General features: G+C 36.7%; 1 long non-coding RNA gene across 17 annotated transcripts in view; it reads left to right on the forward strand.

Annotated features, from left to right (window-relative positions):
• The window catches only part of LOC138114683 (uncharacterized), a 177,425-nt gene that overhangs the window by 63,474 nt on the left and 98,621 nt on the right, over positions 1-15,330 (forward strand). For 7 of the 17 annotated variants that reach the window (XR_011152717.1, XR_011152720.1, XR_011152724.1 and 4 more), the window contains exons 3-4: positions 10,615-10,744; positions 12,345-12,414. This is a non-coding gene — a long non-coding RNA (uncharacterized lncRNA). Of the gene's footprint in view, positions 1-10,614; positions 11,862-12,344; positions 12,415-14,205; positions 15,024-15,330 lie in introns of those variants that run through there. The other 10 variants (XR_011152726.1, XR_011152730.1, XR_011152728.1 and 7 more) reach the window with 4 other exon arrangements.

Genomic DNA, 15,330 nt, shown 5'->3' on the forward strand with positions numbered 1-15,330 from the left:
GCTAGTTGATGTCTTCTTACTGTCATTCACTTCGTGGACTGCCATTCTAAGTATGAAAAGAGAATAAAGAAACCTTGTGTTGAACGTTACTTTTTACAGTTCAATCTACAGTGGGGGTAAGGAGACTGACAAATTAAGATATAAAATGTCCCTGGAAGGTGAAATTACTAAAATATCCATGCATTAGTCAACCCTTCTGTGAGATTTCTTAACAGTCTAAGGAGTAGATAGGTCTTTCTAGAGAGAGAGAGCAGGGAAATTGATGTTTTATGTGTGCCACTTTACTGGCTCTTTGTTTAGCTGGAATAAATCTGTATGAAATGGCATCATTTAAAGGACTACATAATCTGTGGGAGTTGATGATGAATTTTTAATTTGAGAAAGACTGGCTTTTTACAAAATAAGCCTCATGATCTAAGATGTAATGACTACAAATTGCTGTTTTAAATGCCAAGGCTGTGGCTTCATTATTTTTTGCACATTAAATAATGATTTTAATAAAAGTCTAGAGTTCATGTTCTCTTCTGAAAGCTATTACCTCTCAGCTACTGGCATATACCTCTTTGTCTAGAGGGCAAAGTGAGCAACATCTCATATTTTTCTCAGGCTCTATATGAAAGCATTAATTTCCTTCTGATGCTTTGATGGAGCTCCAGTGCTGTGGGGCAAGTTAATGCAAAATGATCACATTCTCACTCATAATCAATATAGCTGTATGACAGTGGGCATCTATTTTTCATTTTAGTAAAGCTGAATAATGTGTGGATTTTGTACAAAAGGCTCCTTTTGAAAAGCAGGGATGAAAATAGCATTTTTAGCAGGAGGCTGAGTCACTTGTTTATATCTGCAGTTGCCTCCCAGCAAAGAAAGATCTCGATGTGTTTCACAGTGAACATTTTCTCTTATCACTTACCTGTCGCATTTGAATAAATCAGATACTTGCCATTTTACTCAAGGAAAGCAAACAACTAGCTATTGATCTCCTAAGGTTTTGGTGGAATTACTTTTTCCATTTGAGTATCTCTGTGATCTTGGGCTCCTTACACCAAGGTTCTGGAAGCAAAAGCTGCCAAAGCCCCACATAAGTGTTATTCATTATTGAGAGGAGAATGATGGAAGGAAAGAAAAGTGTTGTTTTCAAGACAGAAGTTTAAATTAAAGCATCTGCTTTTGTCTTTAAGTCTTTAAGTGCCCAGACATAGCAGTCTGCATATTTGCATATCATTATGAAAAGTTGATGGAGGAGTGTCTCCTGTGGGAGGGATTCCACACTGGAGCAGGAGACTAGCATGTGGAAGGAGGAGCAGCAGAGATGTGTGATGAACTGACCACAGCCCCTCTGTCCTCCTGTGCCTCTGGGGAAGAGGAGGCAGAGAAAATTGGGAGTGAAATTGAGCCTAGGAAGGAGGTCTGGGGGGAAAAGGGGAGGTGTTTTAAGATTTGGTTTTATTTTTTATCAACCTATTCTGGTAATAAATTTGAATAATTTTTCCCCAAGTTGAGTTTGTTTTGCCTGTGATGATAACTGGAGAAGGAGCCTTTTATTACATTTTCTTCTCCCCTTTCCAGCTGAGGGAGGGAGTGACAGACTGACTTTGGTAGGCACCTGGCATCCCCCACAAGAGTTTAGTATTATGTTTGAAAAGTAAAACTTAAAAACTATAAAAATTTTCTGTGCCTCAGCCCCAATTACTAATATTAGTAATGTATAATAGATTGTTCTCATTATCAAGTGGTCAAGATTCAGAATGTGTTAACATAGTATATTTAATCTTTCAAGAGAACAAAGAGAGGAACTTCTTAATATCTTAGGATCTGTTGAAGTCATTTTTCTGGTATAATAATAAACTGTCAAAATATTCTAGTAGAAGATAATATTTTGTTCGATTATTTCAGTAAAGAGTTATAAATGGAAAATATTGACCTCAGAAGTCAAATAACAGCAGGTGTCAGAAATCATGTAATTATAAACCACTGATGAGAACATTGTGAGATGCATTATGGAAGATTAGCTTTACTATAAAAGTTCTATTTCTGGCAAAAAATGTAACAGTGTAGAAATTCTCAGAATTCTTGTTTCTTCTCAGTGTTGGTGTATAAGATAATTCTAAATAATAGTATTGTGCAAACATGGGGGCAGGGGGCTGGAAAAAAAAAAAACAACCCTATTCATAGGGTGAAAAACTTTGGTATTCTGGGAAAAACTAGCCAACTCTAGCTAATGTGATAAAGCCAGGTATCAAAAGCCCCTTTTTGATTCACGATATGTAATTGTGAGCTTCAACTTCCCTTGTAGCTGGGTTGATACCTGTTGCACAGCTGCAGCTGTTTGTGAGGCTGCTTCTGCTTTCACCACCTGGAGTTCTGAGCAGGATTTATGGATTGTCCCGAGTACACTGGAGCTGGCTAATCTCAAAGCAAAGCATGTGATGGTTTTGCCTTGTAAAAGTGCTGCAAGATTTTGTAGTTGTATAAATTCGCGTGGCAAGGAGGGGACCAGACAAACAGACAGATCTGACAGGCACAGAGATGTACATTGCTTTACTGAGGGGCTGGCAGGTGCTTTCACCATGTGGTGTTCACAAGTGGTGTTTGTAGGTTCTGCCCCTTCTTCAGAGTGCTTCCACCTGCCTACACAGCATGACCCTCCTGTTATCTGCGTGGTGTGTCAGCTGATTGTCTCTTCTTTTGGCCTCTCTTTCTGCCAGAATAATGAAGTGTCTCCTTTTGAGGCCAGAGAAAGAGGTTTTAAAAATTTGTTCTTGTCAGATTACTGGTGGTTTTCTAGCCTGTGTTATAGCAGGTTCTTCATTTGTTTGCTTCATTTAACTAGTAAAGAAATAATGTGACAAGCTTTCAGCCTCATCAGGTAGGACAGATTAGGCACTCTCTGATTTAAATATAAATAGATTTTAAAAAATCAAGACAGCAGGATGTGGAAGTATTTCTTTTTTCATTCTCCAGTTTTTTTTGGAGGTCTAGCACTCTTAGCAAATGCAGGTGACCCCTGATTTGTCATCATGAAGACACAATTTTTCATCAGATGCCATCTGCAAGTATGGCTAAACCTTCCAACCTGTGTTAGACACAATTATCTTGCTACCCACAATTTGTAAAATAGGAGACCATTCAGTTGTTAAAAGGTTGATTTCCATGTTCTCATTTACATTAATATTGTTAGTAGTTTCTTAAATTAAGCAGCCAAAAAGACTGTACCAGCCAGAAAGGAAGGAACTGAAATATTACAGACTGGATTCTCTGGTAATTTGCCATTTTTTTGTTTGTTTCTGCAAGTAACAGACAAACTCTCTGGTCTGCTGTTCTCTGGGATGCAGCTTGTAACAAAGTAAGTTTCTTTCCTGGTTGGATTTTTTGGTTGGTTGGGTTTTTTTTCCCCCCCAAATCCATAAATTTGGTGCATTGAGAGAGCTGCTCTAACCAAGAAAAGACTCTGAATATCATGGGAGCAAATCTAGGTCAGTGAGAGGCTGATACCAAGGCATGTTTTGAGCAATCATATAGAGAATCATCAGAGTTCAGACACCTGGGGTATGCAAAAGCAGTGTTATCCATGGGGAGTCAGTGGGAAACAGTCCTTGTTCTGTGAGCTGGGGGCTGCCTTTGGGTTTTGAAAGTCTGCACCATTGCTGAAAGACAGATTTTTTTTCTTGTTGGATGGCTTTGCCTCTGTTCCACAGAACTCTTTGCCTTCTAACAGCCAGTGTGAGAGTGAAGCCAGGGTTATCTGTCTAGGGTTAGGGGAGGAAAAAGCCCTTTGGTCAGTGATGATCCCACTGCTCTGTGCTTTCCATCACAAGGGAACAGATGCATTAAATATTGCCAGCGTTTGGTTCACGTTCCTACTGTGACAAAGCTGCAGTTGTACTTCTGGTCCAGCTGGACTGTGCTGCTGATCTTTCTACACAGGTGGAAAAATAAAATCACAACAAAGTCTGCTGGCCCAAGTTTGTGGAATAATTGTATTTCTTGGTCTTTGTGTGAGCTTTTAACTTTGAGAGAGATTACAGAGTTCCTCCTTTGTTTTGTGTTTAGGTCTCCTCACTTTTTCTGGCTGCTCCTTATTTCCACTAGCACAGTTATGTTGCCCCTATTGCCCCTCAGTCCAGTTTATTTGGACTGATAACACCCTCATACCTGGGACTCGTAGCCTATCTTTATCCTTGACTTTGTGGATGCTTCCTTACAGCAGTAAATCACACTTTAGAAGTTTTATCCACCACTACCCACAAATCACTCCGTGTTCTGCAGTGTATTATTACTGAATCTATAAATAAGGGAATAAATCATCGGTTTCTGACTTGCAAAGAATATGCCACCACATGAAAATACATAAATTTTTAATTCATTTCTGAAGGTGACCCAGAAGCAAATGATCACCATGCAAGTAAAATAGAAATACACATATAATACAGTTCCCTGATGAAGAATTATATTTTAAGAGCATCTGTAGGATTTATGATTTCATATTTATAATTTGCATATGCTCCGTATTTGTTTGGGATTTAATATGCTGCAATTTCTTAGCTATGTAAATAAATTCAGTGGGAACTGCTGCCATCTCCTGGTCGACAGCTAAATTAAGGACCAGGCTCGAAAATTCAAGCTGGTGTTGCAGGGAGGCTTTCAAGGTCTTCACTGCTAAAGCTGAGCTTAAAATTCCCAAACACTTCAACTTTCAATATAAAACCCTAGATATTTTACAGGGTGGTGTTTTTGATGAGATTCACTTGAGTTTAACATGAAAGAATGTCACTATTTAGTTATTATAATTTATTTTTAATAGGACTAACTTTGGTAGAAATACTAGGGCAGGTACCTTCCCTGTTAAAAAATAAAAATCCCCAAGTAAATACTTGCGCTTCCAGATTTTGAAATTGAATTTATTTGTAAAAAAAAAAAATCCTAGTTTTTAATTGAAAATATGAATGCCATCTGATGCCTTATAGGACCTTTCCCAAGTAAAGTACCACCTCTAGTAATTTTTTTTTTCCTTCTTCCCCAACCAATTAACTTATTCTGTAACTTTTTTTCTTTCTATCAACGACTGCGCTTAACGAAAAGTCAGCGTGGTAAGATCTCTGTAGTTACAGTATGAGCTTATTGAGCTTCCTTCTTAATCTGTTCATGTTCCTTTTTTCTAATAAAGTGACATTTGGCTTCATAGTGAATTCCACCATTCTGAGTGGATGTCACAAAAAGCTATTTCTTAGCTGTGTGCTTTCAAGTGTGCCTAAAACATGTCAAAACTCAGAAAATTTGTATGAAACAGGTAATTTTATAGTTTTTTCCTCAAAGTCTGTAGTGGTACAACATCATGCAAAATGAAGACATCCCCCCCTCTTTCTACTTGTCTTCTTAATAGATTTATCTGATTTTGAATACAGAATGTGAAAGCACCTCATAAAATAAGTAAGTCACAGTTTTATGCTACTTTTTTTTTTTTTTTTTTTTTTTTTTTTTTACACATAGCCTCTTTTAAGCTGTGCTCTCAGCTGGTGGATGTGTGCAGGGTCTCAGTACTAGCACTGCTATCAACCTTCAATTCCTTGTTCCTGTGAACTTTAACAAGTTCATTTTTTTACACTTATTGTTGCAGTGGTATTTGGTGTCTTCCTCTGCAGCATAGTTAGGCTGAATAATTTTTAATGTTAAGTGGTTTATTGGCTTATGCATTAAGTGAGAGGAAAAAACTTTGAAATTTTGTCTTTGAAGTATCGTTTTCAAATTCAGGAGTCACAGTGTTACATTCTGTTGGCAAGTTTATGTAAAACATTCAGTTCTGCCTGGTCACTCTGAAACACCTGAAAAAGTCTGTGCACAGAGAGAAGTAACCAAAGGAAATGCAAATTCCTTGGAATGCTTAGTTGCTTTTCTAGATGCTAATGCAAAGGCACACAATGTTACCAATCTTTATGATTCTGTCTCATACAGAAGCTGAACTGGGCAGACAGCCACTAACTTTACTATTTTATCTTTTTACATTTAGATATATGACTGGAAAAATAGCTGATAATATAAATAATAGGGCAAAAAGAAAAAGTAAACTTATCTGAAGAAGAGAGTAGAAAGACGAGAGATGGTAAAAATCTATTCCATGTGAAATTGATTAAATGAAGAACTGAATTTAATCTCATTGAGGGCTTCTGTGCTTTGGCTTCAATACAATTATATTGTGCCACAGAGGGAAGACCACATCATTGCTTTAAAACTCATCTGAATTTGAGTAGTAGAAGTAAAAGAAAAAGGTTAAAAGTGTAGTCTAGAGAATAAATTAGGACAGAGTGGCTTTGTGGTGTTTTGACCTTAAACTCCTCGGACAACTACAAATTATTTCTGTGGTGACAGGAGAGGATTTGAGGAATAATTAAAAGAAGACTATAATAGGAGTTTTCCACAAACACAGATCTGTCTTTCTCCAGACAAGTTAAGACAAATCAGTATGTTGCTCAATAGATGCATAATTTATGAAAATATTGATGTAAACAGCTTAAGGAAAAACATGAAGAATTAGTATTGTCTCAGAGCTTAGACGTTCAACACCAGTGCCAACCTGACTATCTCAGCTTAGTTATTTCTCTCTCTGGATGCAGCACTAATTAGTCTTGATGATTTTAGAGGTCTTTTCTACCCTCAATGATTCCATGGTTCCACAACCTTTTCCATGGAGAGGGGTTTTGATCGCTTAAAGACACAAAAGATTTCATAGTGTTTCTGTGAGGATCAAGATGATGGCAACAAGGTCAACTGTGGGAAAAGAAATTATGAAATTAATTTAGTCTAAGTTTTGTACTGTCATTTAGTTTTGAATCATAGTTTACTCTTTCATCATCTCTTTTTTTAGTGCTGCTGTACTGTCAAACACAGCTTTTGTTATTTCTTTTTTTCTGCAGAGGTTGATTGTATTTCCTTGCTTGTGAGGTAGTTTATTCTTGCATATAACATGTTTAGTGAAGGTTTCTCCATCCTTGCCATCCCCAGCCTTTTAGGAGGGTCTGCCTGCCAGAGTGCTGTGTTGTAGCTGGTGTGCAGAGTGCTGCTCTCTGAGCAGAGGTGCTGTGGCAGGACACCTGCAATGGGGCATCCTGCCGAGGCCAGCACATATGGAACAGGATACAGAAATAAACCTCTTGACTGCAACAAAATTAGGTTCAGAAGCAGAAGTATATCTGTATCAGTGTACAGAGGATGTACCAGAGCAAGTAGCTTCAGGTTTGGGCCCTGGTGTGGTCTTGCCTCTGTCCTGCTCCAAATTGGATGAGCTACCTCTGCACTGCAATTTTTGGATCTTATGGCTGTGACCCAAAGACATTTTAACACCAAAAAGCAAGCAAGGGAATTGCTGACCCCAATTGATTGATTATTTTTAGTGGAATACAGCACTTGTAGTGATGCTGCAAAGTTAGATGTCTTTACTTGCATATGCAACTTTTAAATTTAATGTTGTAGTAACAAAACTTTTAATTATTTCCTTTAGATAAAGATTTTAATTACACACATCTAGCCATGAGTTCTTGGCTCTACGGGATATCTTAAAAAAATCTTTTCTGACACAAACCTCACTTTTCTCCAAAGAACTGCCATTGCACTGAAATGTGCAGCAGGTGAAGGAAATAATTATTTAATCAAATATACAGCTAAAGCTTCTGGTGCCCAAACCCCCCAAACAATCTGTACTTGAGGAGCTAATTGTATTTACATTCTACAAACAGATCAGATTTGTTAGAAATGAAATTATCAAAAAGCTTAGAGGTAAGTGGGTAAATTGTTTCATTCCACTGGAGAGCAATACTGTAAACTTCAAGCAATTTCAGATATTCGTGACAAGTATGACTTTAGCCCATGGTTTTTAAAGCTCTTTTCAGCAACACTTGAAGACATCTTGTATGATTGGAGTCTTGCATTTGCACACCCTGTGGTGGTATGCATAATTGACTAATGATGTCTGTAATTTTCCTGTGTGATTAATTCATTTGAAGCTATAAATATTCTATATTAAATTATGCAGAAATTCAGCAAGTTTTTAACTGATGTATTGAAATGAAAAATGATTTCTGTATTTCTTTTTTGTTCACTAACCAAACCAAGAATTAGAAGACATCAAATGGTAGTTTAATGACAAAAATTATAGCAATAGTAAATAATATAAGTACACAGTTTTCCTGTAATATGAATAGAAGAAGGAAGCTTGCTTTAGTTGATGATTTTTTTAAAAAAATATTATATTAACTGTTTTACAAAATCTTTCTATTAGCTTATGTTTAAGTCTTTGGGTAACCCAGCAGAGAGTAAGTCTTGTGGAAATTCTGTTGGGTGTTTTCATGAGTTCTGTATGAAACTTTGGGTTTTTTTCTTACATGAAATTAAATTTTTTCTCTTTCTCAGAATGAAAAAGAAAAAAAAAATCCTGAAAAGTATTACTGAAATGCTCAGAATTTTTGAAACAAAATGTTCCATTGTTTATATGATGGACTAATGCATTTTATTCTTGTCTGGTTTTATTTTGAGCTTACCAAAGCAGCTTCCTGGCATGTAGAGGCAAAAGTTTAGTAGGATGACTTTATTTTACATATCTTCAGTGATTATAGGACACACTGCCTGATCTAGAAGAACCTATAAATACTGGACAACATGGGGGGAAGGAGGGAAAAAGAAAATAATGATTATATATCTCTTTGTTCTTTAAGCAAATAAACAGTTGAGAAGAAAAATCCTGTTGTGACAGCTTTGAAGAGATGAAGAGATTAATGAACTAATCTCAGGAAGGAAAATGTGGCCTGATTAAATCTTAAATATTTTCCTGTCGTTCCTCACTGTGTGTTCAATCACACAGTGTATCATCCTTGACGTACATTAAGACAGGGCTATTCATACTTGTGCTGACTTTTTTTTAGGAAATTCTAGACTATTCTGGTACTAGAGTAAATTGGGTGAAAATTATTAGCAGTTTGAATCACTAACATCGTTTCTATGCAGGGGTATATGCAGAGCATGGTCAGGGCTCAAGATTATTCCCTTGTGTTTCAGTTCCTCTTAAACTCTTTGAAACATCCATGGTTTTAGAGTGAGTTATCAGTAGGAGTGAGATTTTGCAGTCAATGCTATTGTCTAATCTTTTGGTAGCTAGAACTGTATTCTAATACTTGGTATCTACTGTTTTGAGTCTCCTGAGGGACAAAAAGATGTGAAAGCAGTACAGAAGTTGAGAATACTGATGTTTAGAGTGGCAGTTCTCATGTGCCATGTGTGTCTGTGATGAAAAAACATCACCTTGTCCATGGCCTAGGAATGGTTGCAGTGACCAAACCCTTTAGGATCCTGGGGCTGACTCCCAGCAGGATGCACTGTATGAGTGCTGAGGACTTCAGACCAACACCTGGAGGACTGATAAACAGTCTTTGGATGAGGCTGGCAACAAAATCAGGAGTAAGCAGATGAGGTACTTCCAATATCTGAAATGAAGTCAAGAGCGACAATATAGGTGAGGGTTCTCTCCCATTTGCTTGTAGCTTCCACATTTCAAACAAAACAAAGTGGTCTTGAAGACATTTTTGGACTAACTGAACCATTTTGAGGAGAGGCAGTAGGAAGGAGAGTTCATGTGTTGCTGGAGTTACAACAGAGCAGTGTGGGAATTACATGTATTATGACTGGATATTGAGGGATAATTCAGCTGTGGGAGTTTTCTGTCCATGTACTTAAGGGGCTATATTTGAACATGCAATTTATAGAAGGATTAGCTAATCTTTGAAAATACAAACTGGAAAAATTGCAGTCTGAACTATATCAAAGCTCCTGATGTTTGCCATAAAGCTTTCAGGTTAAGCCCATGTCCTACGGAACATGTTAAATGAATGGCACTATTAGGAGCTGCAAAAGTATGACATTAGAAATATTACAGCACTAATTGGCACTACTTTTACCGACCTTAATATTGCTACTTTAAGTTCTCATTGTTCACTTGCATTACAAATCTCTTGATGAATAGCTTTTTGTACAGGATTGTCAGATTCAGCTTTGACAATTCATTTAATTTAATGGGTTGGTAATTCAGATAGGTTAACTCTGCAATGAAAGGGTCATCCTGAGAGTGTCTGCAACAGAAAACAAAGTAATCCTCTGCATCTTTGGCAAAATTAGTCAGAAGATTGTTCACATCTATGGGTGCTTAATCAGGAAAAACATGCAAACTGTAGGATCCAGGTCATATGTATTGTCCATTAAATCAAGGAATAATCCATTTAAGGTAGAAGTAGCCATGGTTACACAGTAAACTAACAAGCAAATTGAGAGTAAATTCAAGCATGTAGTCTTAAAAAGAGTACATTTCAAGAAAAAAAAAAAGGGAAATTCTAATTGAAATCTTGTTTTAATAGACCAGATACTTCATTAGCTAGCATAAAATTCATGCTGTGTTCCTGACTATATAATCCAATAGAAGATCATGAAACTAAATCAGTAATATGCCATTCATTGAATGACAATTCTATATAGTGTGATCCCATCATAAACCAAAGCAAGGAAAATGCTCTGAATGTCAAATCAACCTGGAAATCAAATGGAAAATCTAATTACCCTTTTTTTTTTTTTTTGTAGTGACAGCATAACAGCTTTAACTACAGTAATATCACTCTCCTTCCTGAAGTGTGATTTTAACAGATATAGAACATAAAAGTGGACAGGATACAGCAGTGTAATGGGAAATGACTGGGAAGATGTTGATTCTGTGAGTACCGATCCTGTTGAGGTGACAGCAGGATGCTTATTCTCCTGACTGCAGAAATGGGTTCAGCCCCTCTGGTATTATCAGAACAGTGGGTTTGGTTTGTTGTGCTTATTGAATCTGCAGGGGTGGAGCACAGGGTTGCCACATTTATCCTCAGACAGCCCTGATTACAAGAGACTTCTTATTTTTTTCACTCTCCTTTTCAGCACCTTTGTATTTTCCTGTCTTTATCCTTCTTCCAGTTTACCTATCCATAATTACTTTTGCCCCTTTTCTGCCAGTTTTAGTAAATCCGTACCCAAGTCTGGTGTTTCTGACACAGTTACCCAGGTCATCTTGGCCTTGTGGTATCACTGAAAAGGTGACCCGGGTACTACTGGCTGTGAAGGGCAACTTTTAAATGCTCTCAGTGTTCCCAATTTGATTGTCTGTGCAGTTTTTCTTTCGTAAGAACCTAATAACCATCTATGATGGTCAGAAACTATCTTATTGCTGTCTGAGACAACGAGAACCAAGTATCTGAAGGGCAAGTTCTACTTAGGGCAAGAAGATGGAAAAGCCCAAAATATCAGTGTTCCCTATCAAAGATTCTGTTCTTGAAAGGTGACAAGCCCTGCAAGCAGTGGAATCTGACAGAGGCCTTCAAGCAGCTCCCTATTTTTATTTCATCTGCAGTGCCAGGAGCTGCAGTGGTAGGTTTGTGCTAGACTTCAATTTCCAGAGATGTCTTTGATTTCAGGAACTGAGTTTCATCTGTCAAAACCTAGACACTGAGGTTCTTGAGAAATTCTCTGTGTGAAATGAAAGCCCCAGTAAATTGTTTCAGTCCAAGAGCTTCAGTGGACCTGACCATGCTGACATGGGGTCATCTCAAGAGTAAAGCCATGCAGCGATGCTGTGCCATTCCGTACTGCATCCCTACCGCTGTTATCTTCCTCCCTGGAATATTGTTCCTCTTCTGGTACTCATTTTAGCGTAGCTTGTTGCTTTAGAAGGGTCTCCTGAGCCCCAATTTGGGGTGTTGAACACTCATATCTGCTTCTAAAGTTTACTCCAAAGGGAAAATGAAATTGGACCTAATAAAGAAATAATTAAAATAAAAACACATGCATGTGAAGATTTTAAACCTAAATGCATGGAATGGTGAATAGTTATTAATTTCACAGTGAAACTGGAGTTCATTATAAGGTAACCATAAGATCCCACTCATGTATTCTGCATCTTGGAAGCAATGCTCTAAATGCTTTTGGTGTCTTTTAAATGTGTTGCCTTTGTTGTCTTTAAGGTGTGTCTATTAAGGATTGAGTACCTTGCTTCCTACTCTTTAGGCATAGATAAAATTGATATGTAGGGTAGAATTTAATTTTAAATTGATGATCTTCAATTTTTAAACTGTTTTCAAGTGATGTTTTATGAAGCCTGGAAAGGAACATTGTTTCCCAGAACTGCTGTGAGTTCAGAGTTCAGGAGGATTACAGAATCAAGTCATGACTAAAAATCATCATACACCATTAAGAACAGGTTTTGGTGGTAATCTGTCTTTATAGGTACTGGAAAGTTCAGTGAATTTATCTTGCTTTTGCTAACTTCCTCATTTCAGAGTGGAAAACTTGGAAGATGTTTCATTTTTGAAATGATGGTCCTTTTTGTTGTGATTGGACCTTATATAGGTATGTTCTTATATGTATATATGCAACTTCAAGAGTGTGTCTGCCAGAAATGTGGTGAAAATTAACAGAAGAGTGTGCAAGAATATGCCAATGTGTGGTCAACGTGTAGGAAACAATTTTTTAAGACTAAGCAGATTAGAAAATGCTATTTCATTTTTTGAAGTGTAGAGAAATTTCATCAGGTCCATGCAGAGGTGTTATGGTAACTTTTGCTATTACCTTCTTAGGCATTTGTGTTAAGAAAATTTTACTAAATAATTCAGAAAAAATTGGTATATCAGAAAATATTTAAAAGGAATATCTTCCTAGACATTTAAGACTAAAATAACAACAACCACCACCACTCCCTTCTAACCCACCTATGGGAGATAAAAAAGCAGATACTGTAGATAAATATTAGAAATACTGTCAAACATTAGAAAGAAGGGGGGGATTTCATTCTCTGGAACAATTTGTATATGCTAAAAATCAAACTCTGAGGACATAATTTTGTGCTGTGTAGCTGCTAAAAACATGTCATCCACCATGACAACTTACCAGTTAATACATCTGTATGAAACAAAGATGCTGAAACCTGCATTCAGATGTCATAAGGATTTCTCTGCAGAGAGTCTGACAATTAGAAAGAAACATAGTTCACAATGGTCACTGATGCTTTATCTTCATTAAAGATTTTTTAAAATTACTTTATAATTTGAGTGCAAAAGGATAAGTGAGTTCTTGATTCTGCTAGGGAGTCTGTGAAGGTTAATGCCATTTATTTATGGAAAAAGTAAAACAGTATGCATATTTTAGAACTTCATTGGAGCTAGGCTTTTGTTCATATGGCATAGTGCAGTGCTACATATATATGTGTGTAGTTTCTTGACACTCTAAAGTGGTAAAAATTGGGGAATTTCCCCCCTTCCCTGCCCCGTTTATTATAGCTCGAGAAAATATAACATGAATTTAGAGAAGTAAAATAAAAAGTGAGGAAATGCATGCAGAAGAGGGACATTTTTGCTTTAATTTGAAAAAAAGGTCCCAACAGAGTTAAGGGCCAGGAGAGAAATGTAGCAGTTTAAGTAGCCTTAAGGGTCTAAGTCCTTCTAATGTTTCATGTATTAAAGTCAGAGAATTGAGAATTAATTCAAACTAAATGTGGCAAAACATGAAAATATAAGAATCTAACTTTATTCTTTACTGATGCCTTATGGTAATTGTATAGCTTGATATCTCTGATGTTAGATGAGATGGATTTAAGAAAAATACAGCCCTAGTTTTTAAAAGAGATCCCTCATGGTCTGTCTTTTTACTACATGTATTTTCCTACTGAAATGGCCTTTAGGCATTGCAGAAGTGCAAATAATTAATAACTAGCATTACTAAAATATGAGGCAAAGAAGTGTCTGTCATACAGTTAATTTTTTGCAAACTACAATTACAATATTTTAACACTGATTGTAATTACTTGAGCATATGGCAAGAAATAGGTAATGAAACTGTTTTTTAATTGTGGTATAATGAGTTTCTGGATGTTCAATGCTATTTCCACTGGGATACCAAAAATTTAAGAAGTGAGAAGAAAGAGAGAAAATGAAAAAAATTTCTATCTGTGAAATGAAAGAAAACAGAATTTAAGAACAGATTGTAGCTTTTTTAAAAGAATCTTCAGGTCATCTTTAGGTTGTTGTATAGGTTGGGTATGTTTGAAGAATTTGGAAATCTGTTTGTCTTAATATTTTGCAAGAAAATGAGATTTTCTTCTATTTAGAATATATATAAACACAGAGATACTTTCTTCTCTTGTAGTTGGCTGTGCAGATGAATTGTTTAGTACTTATACCTCTGATGGACCCTTCATACTTGACTCTTCCCCAGCTTTTACACAATTTTTGTACTGCCTAAGCCCATAACTACCCCAGTGATTATTCTCCAAAACCTTGTTACACTCTTCTGTGCTCAACAAAGACCTGCCTGCTGTTATAAATCAGTAATAATTACCAGAGGTGCTACTGAAGGGCTTTGATGGTATGGGTTTAGGGTTGGTATTGACAAATGTCCAACATATGGGGCAGAGCTTAATTTTATGCCTCAGCATAGCTTTTTTTATTTTCTCGTACTTCATTTGGAAGAAATAAGACAGATTTTTAATTTTTTTTTTTTAAGCCAAAGTTTGAGGGGACATAAAGGATGTGTGTTTCTTCCCGAACTCTGAAAATATTGTAGTGGCACATATCTCAACTCTGTGATAGAAATCATCTTTATTTTGCCTCTTCCATCTGAAATATGCAAGGAAACAGTGACTGTCGTTGCCTATGATGCTCCTCAGTTCCTTCCTCTGAGTCCATCTTGGCTCCTGTACCCCTGGACCCCTCAGTGCAGTAGCCAAAATTCTGGTCAAGGGAATATTCTTTTGTTAGCAAGCCATCCCCTACTTCAGTCAGCCTGCTCAAAGAAATAGTTTTTCATTAAAATGACATTGTGCACTTGCCTCCCCACCACAAAGTCAGTATTACTCACTAAGAAAAACCATTTAGTTCTAGACATATTTTTGTACAGTACTCTACAAACCTATTCCATCATTTTTTTGTAACTGCTTTCCTTTGCTACAGATGGAAAGACTTTTTTTTTACTGACTTAACTATGAATAATATTTCTTTAAAAATAAATGTTTTTAAAGCAGAAAAGTAAATGGGTTTTTCTTTTAGTGTATGTCCATAACAAGCTCTTTACATTTCAAAATGGTTGTCAACATATCACTGCCATGCTTGTCACAGCCTCTCTAAAGCTGTTAGAGTCAGAGAGTGATTTTTCTGCCAGAGGAGCCTGGCAGTGATTACAAGCCTAGTGATACTTCTGCTGTGCAGAAAATTATTATTGATGGTGATAAGGATCAGCCTGATGAGGGAAAAGATGTTGGGCTGAGTAATGTTA

This window comes from Aphelocoma coerulescens, chromosome 1 (genome assembly GCF_041296385.1).
Source record: "Aphelocoma coerulescens isolate FSJ_1873_10779 chromosome 1, UR_Acoe_1.0, whole genome shotgun sequence".
Taxonomy (NCBI): domain Eukaryota; kingdom Metazoa; phylum Chordata; class Aves; order Passeriformes; family Corvidae; genus Aphelocoma; species Aphelocoma coerulescens.